Source organism: Quercus suber, unplaced genomic scaffold, assembly GCF_002906115.3.
Source record: "Quercus suber isolate HL8 unplaced genomic scaffold, Cork oak 2.0 scaffold_199, whole genome shotgun sequence".
NCBI classification, from domain to species: Eukaryota; Viridiplantae; Streptophyta; class Magnoliopsida; order Fagales; family Fagaceae; genus Quercus; species Quercus suber.
In genome coordinates, this window is record NW_027069657.1 from 632210 (window position 1) to 638854 (window position 6645).

The window sequence follows — 6645 nt, forward strand, 5'->3', positions numbered from 1 at the left end:
AAAAAAAAAAAAAAAAAAAAAAAGGAAGATAACAACCTGCCTATATCTAGCCTCAACCCTTACTATAATAATTTCAATGTGTCAAAGGAAACAAACCTTTTTGAAATTGGAGATGGTGATGAAATGAGTAAAAATTTGAGACAATCCAAAAATAATTCTATGCAAAGAAACTAAAAGGATACATGTGAGATATATTTATATAGATATTAGCCTCAGAGTACACACTCACGTGCGTGGTCATAGGCCCTTTTATTTTTTTGGGTAAAGGTTAATAATTTGCATATATTATAATTTAGAAACATAAATTTTTTTTCAAACAAATAAAAATGATAAATTTTAGAGCTAAGCAGAATCTGTAATTTCTTTTTTGAATGTAAAGGGAAAAAATCCTAAAAAATTTTAAGAATTCTCTTTTTAAATTCAAAATGAAAAAATTTTATTTGACATTTATGACCATATTTCTAAATGAAGTTACCTTTTATTAATGAGAGTATTTTTTAATAACATAAAAGTCCAGTTGAAAGAGAGGAATTCTTTTATATATATTATTAGCCTCTAAGCACGCGCATACTCAAAGACTCTTTTATTTTTTTAAATAAAGATTAATAATTTGTGATGGTGTACTATGAAATAAGCAACTCCAAGCTCATCCATAAGGGTCATCCAGGGCAAGAATAGAGGAATGGGCATTCTTTATAGAGCAGTCGTCTATGAAAAGGTTGTCCATCAACAACGACACTTGGATGACCCCCAGATGGAAATTCCAAGCATGTTTCCCTACACAAGTTAATGAAGTGAACCACACATTCTTGTTTCGAGGCATGAGTAAAAATCGGATTTCATTACTACAAGTTCTTATGAAATACTTCCAAAAACGGTTATGGAAAATAAGATAAAATAATCTAACTTCCATGGCAGTTGGGGAAGTTAATCCCGAACCTTTCAACCTCCTCAAAAATGGGAGAAGTTACTAGACAAGTAACCACTTCTAGTGTACATTATATAAACACTCATCTACATCAAACAAAGGTAAGTCTAAGACGATTCCCAAAAAAGTTGGAACTCCAGAATTTGAGAGAGAAACTAACTTAAGCATTAGAGGGTTCTTTTAGTCCACCCCGGTCACCTTTGATTGTGTGTTTTCTTTTCAGACCTTTCAAGTGACTACTAAATTATTGACGCCCAGAGCATTCAACTTACTAATTTCCTATGCATCATCAATTTGAAATTGGAGATGGTTATGAAGTGAGCAAAAGGTTGAGACAATCCAAAAAAGACCTATGCAAAGAAACTAAAAGGATACATGTAGGATATATTTAAATGAGTTTAAATTCAACTAGTCACTTACCCATGAAATGCACAAAATAGTTGAACAAATTTTTAAAATTTCCACTTTGCTTAAAGTCATGATCACTTGGAAAAAGAAGAAAAAGAAAAAATACATAAGAGATTACTACTACTAACAAAGCAAACATGTTTTGAAATTGGAGATGGTGATGAAGTGAGCAAAAGGTCGAGACAATCCAAAAAAAGCCTATGCAAAGAAACTAAAAGGATACATGTAGGATATATTTAAATGAGTTTAAATTCAACTAGTCACTTACCCGTGCAATGCATGAAATAGTTGAACAATTTTTTAAAATTTCCACTTTGCTTAAAGTTATGATCACTTGGAAAAAAAGAAAAAGAAAATATACATAAGAGATTACTGCTACTAACAAAGCAAGCTTGTTTTTTCCTTCAATTCTATGCTTGCAAATACTTGAATTAATTGCTTACTAATAAAGAACATATATATGATGAGACCATGGGCCTTATCCACCCACCCTAAAAGTTCTTCTATAGAAATCTCACAAAAATAAATAGAATGTAGGGAACACTCAAGATTTATAAAAGCAACTGATGAACCATATCAATGGATATATCAATTACCAACATAGTATCATATTCAACGTCCCATGTCTTAAGCGCAGGAAGTTCATCATTGTGTTGTTCAATCAAATTAGCAAAATGCAAAAACATCATGTCTTTCCTGGATATTTATTAGAATTAAGAAATAAAATCAATCTTGAAATTTGTAGACAATAACGTTTTCATTTTATATCAAATTAAAAGTGATAAGAAATACAATAAGGAATGGTTAAAAGTGATAAAAAGTTACCACTACCTAGGTTGGGATTTCAAACGGTGTCATTTGGTAAGTTCAATTTTGAGTAAGACTTTTTGTCAAACATGTGGTGTACATGTTCTAAATGGGAATAAAAAAGAATGTTTGATAGTGTGAATACACTCCAAAAAAAAAGCACCTTAACTAAGTACACTACAATTGAACATTGAAAAAAAAAAACTTCAAAATGATCTATATAACGAAAGTTGAACTAGTTTCAAATTTCACTGTACCATTTAGTTTGGGTAAAGCAACAGTCCTCTCTCGCCTTCAACATGAACAAAGTCAACAACTAGGATTATGCTATCTAGCTTTTTCATGGTTGTTGTGCCAGGTAAGGACGAAGGGTTTATCATGGAGAGAGAAAGAGTGTATCGGGTACAACGTAAAAACTTAACCTGAAAATTTAATTAATAAAAAAAAATGGTGCTGACATGTAGGCTTGTAGCATGTAAAATTGTGAAACCTAGGTTGTCAAAATTTCAAGGCCGACAAGGTCAAAAGTTTTGGTTATATAGTATTTAATAGATAAGGATGTGGTGTAAAAGTGTAAAACTCTTATTTTACACCATTCAATCGCCCACATCAACAATCCCAACATGACATGTCAACATGAATGAAGTGTGACACATACAATCAAACCTCATCAAGCCATCAAGCTTTGTTTATCACAGATTTGCTCTCTCTCTCTCTCTCTCTCTCTCTCTCTCTCTCTCTCACACATCCCACCAGCCACCAAGCTCCGCCATCACCAATAGCAATTGTCACATCGGCTCCACATTCACCTCGTTCTCTCTCTCTCTCTCTCTCTCTCTCTCATCCAAAATCTCTATGATATAAAACTTCATGGCCGACCATGAAAGCTATGTACTGTCCACCACCACTATCACGGTGGTCCCCAAGCTCAACCATGAGAGAATATAATGGTGGTTTTATTCATAGTTTTGAGCCAAAGTGTGAAACGCGGAGCTTGGTGGCTGGTGGGATGTGTGAGAGAGAGAGAGAGAGAGAGAGAGAGAGAGAGAGCAAATCTGTGATAAACAAAGCTTGATGGCTTGATGAGGTTTGATTGTATGTGTCACACTTCATTCATGTTGACATGTCATGTTGGGATTGTTGATGTGGGCGATTGAATGGTGTAAAATAAGAGTTTTACACTTTTACACCACATCCTTATCTATTAAATACTATATAACCAAAACTTTTGACCTTGTCGGCCTTGAAATTTTGACAACCTAGGTTTCACAATTTTACATGCTACAAGCCTACATGTCAGCACCATTTTTTTTTATTAATTAAATTTTCAGGTTAAGTTTTTACGTTGTACCCGATACACTCTTTCTCTCTCCATGATAAACCCTTCGTCCTTACCTGGCACAACAACCATGAAAAAGCTAGATAGCATAATCCTAGTTGTTGACTTTGTTCATGTTGAAGGCGAGAGAGGACTGTTGCTTTACCCAAACTAAATGGTACAGTGAAATTTGAAACTAGTTCAACTTTCGTTATATAGATCATTTTGAAGTTTTTTTTTTTCAATGTTCAATTGTAGTGTACTTAGTTAAGGTGCTTTTTTTTTGGAGTGTATTCACACTATCAAACATTCTTTTTTATTCCCATTTAGAACATGTACACCACATGTTTGACAAAAAGTCTTACTCAAAATTGAACTTACCAAATGACACCGTTTGAAATCCCAACCTAGGTAGTGGTAACTTTTTATCACTTTTAACCATTCCTTATTGTATTTCTTATCACTTTTAATTTGATATAAAATGAAAACGTTATTGTCTACAAATTTCAAGATTGATTTTATTTCTTAATTCTAATAAATATCCAGGAAAGACATGATGTTTTTGCATTTTGCTAATTTGATTGAACAACACAATGATGAACTTCCTGCGCTTAAGACATGGGACGTTGAATATGATACTATGTTGGTAATTGATATATCCATTGATATGGTTCATCAGTTGCTTTTATAAATCTTGAGTGTTCCCTACATTCTATTTATTTTTGTGAGATTTCTATAGAAGAACTTTTAGGGTGGGTGGATAAGGCCCATGGTCTCATCATATATATGTTCTTTATTAGTAAGCAATTAATTCAAGTATTTGCAAGCATAGAATTGAAGGAAAAAACAAGCTTGCTTTGTTAGTAGCAGTAATCTCTTATGTATATTTTCTTTTTCTTTTTTTCCAAGTGATCATAACTTTAAGCAAAGTGGAAATTTTAAAAAATTGTTCAACTATTTCATGCATTGCACGGGTAAGTGACTAGTTGAATTTAAACTCATTTAAATATATCCTACATGTATCCTTTTAGTTTCTTTGCATAGGCTTTTTTTGGATTGTCTCGACCTTTTGCTCACTTCATCACCATCTCCAATTTCAAAACATGTTTGCTTTGTTAGTAGTAGTAATCTCTTATGTATTTTTTCTTTTTCTTCTTTTTCCAAGTGATCATGACTTTAAGCAAAGTGGAAATTTTAAAAATTTGTTCAACTATTTTGTGCATTTCATGGGTAAGTGACTAGTTGAATTTAAACTCATTTAAATATATCCTACATGTATCCTTTTAGTTTCTTTGCATAGGTCTTTTTTGGATTGTCTCAACCTTTTGCTCACTTCATAACCATCTCCAATTTCAAATTGATGATGCATAGGAAATTAGTAAGTTGAATGCTCTGGGCGTCAATAATTTAGTAGTCACTTGAAAGGTCTGAAAAGAAAACACACAATCAAAGGTGACCGGGGTGGACTAAAAGAACCCTCTAATGCTTAAGTTAGTTTCTCTCTCAAATTCTGGAGTTCCAACTTTTTTGGGAATCGTCTTAGACTTACCTTTGTTTGATGTAGATGAGTGTTTATATAATGTACACTAGAAGTGGTTACTTGTCTAGTAACTTCTCCCATTTTTGAGGAGGTTGAAAGGTTCGGGATTAACTTCCCCAACTGCCATGGAAGTTAGATTATTTTATCTTATTTTCCATAACCGTTTTTGGAAGTATTTCATAAGAACTTGTAGTAATGAAATCCGATTTTTACTCATGCCTCGAAACAAGAATGTGTGGTTCACTTCATTAACTTGTGTAGGGAAACATGCTTGGAATTTCCATATGGGGGTCATCCAAGTGTCGTTGTTGATGGACAACCTTTTCATAGACGACTGCTCTATAAAGAATGCCCATTCCTCTATTCTTGCCCTGGATGACCCTTATGGATGAGCTTGGAGTTGCTTATTTCATAGTACACCATCACAAATTATTAATCTTTATTTAAAAAAATAAAAGAGTCTTTGAGTATGCGCGTGCTTAGAGGCTAATAATATATATAAAAGAATTCCTCTCTTTCAACTGGACTTTTATGTTATTAAAAAATACTCTCATTAATAAAAGGTAACTTCATTTAGAAATATGGTCATAAATGTCAAATAAAATTTTTTCATTTTGAATTTAAAAAGAGAATTCTTAAAATTTTTTAGGATTTTTTCCCTTTACATTCAAAAAAGAAATTACAGATTCTGCTTAGCTCTAAAATTTATCATTTTTATTTGTTTGAAAAAAAATTTATGTTTCTAAATTATAATATATGCAAATTATTAACCTTTACCCAAAAAAATAAAAGGGCCTATGACCACGCACGTGAGTGTGTACTCTGAGGCTAATATCTATATAAATATATCTCACATGTATCCTTTTAGTTTCTTTGCATAGAATTATTTTTGGATTGTCTCAAATTTTTACTCATTTCATCACCATCTCCAATTTCAAAAAGGTTTGTTTCCTTTGACACATTGAAATTATTATAGTAAGGGTTGAGGCTAGATATAGGCAGGTTGTTATCTTCCTTTTTTTTTTTTTTTTTTTTTTTTGTTATATTTCATTTTATTAGGGTTTTTTTAGAAGTCATTTTATTAGTTATTTTGGTTTGAAAGTGTACATTTGTCTTTTGCACAGTTTTAAAGTTAAATGTAGAAGAGAAATCATAACTAGCAATGTGATTGTGTTTATATTTAGGAGAGGAATCATTAACATCAATGTGATTATGTTTATATTTAGGTACGTGTTGATTTGGTTTGGCATATTCATTTCTTTCCTTTCAAGAACTCAGTTTATACACCTTTACGATTTGGGTGGAACCATGGGAGAGTATTATTTTTGCAATAAATGGTTAATGTGGATTTTGTGTAGAAGGCATTTGATAAGGCTAGTATTTTATTTTATTTTATTAAGCATAGTCCAACCCATGTAACATATTAGGGAATCGAGGGTGTGTGATTTGGAGGGTATTGGTCGGGTTCTTTCAAATTTTTTGCATGAGTAAAGTACATGTGTGCCATTTGGGATGTTGGTAGCACCTCAAGCTCATGGAGGAGGGCTTGTGCCTAAAATTTCCACTCCAAATGAGGGCTGTAAGGTAGGAATTTGTTCCCCCCCATCTGATTGTATCCTACCGCGGTGCCTGGCGCGGTGCGGT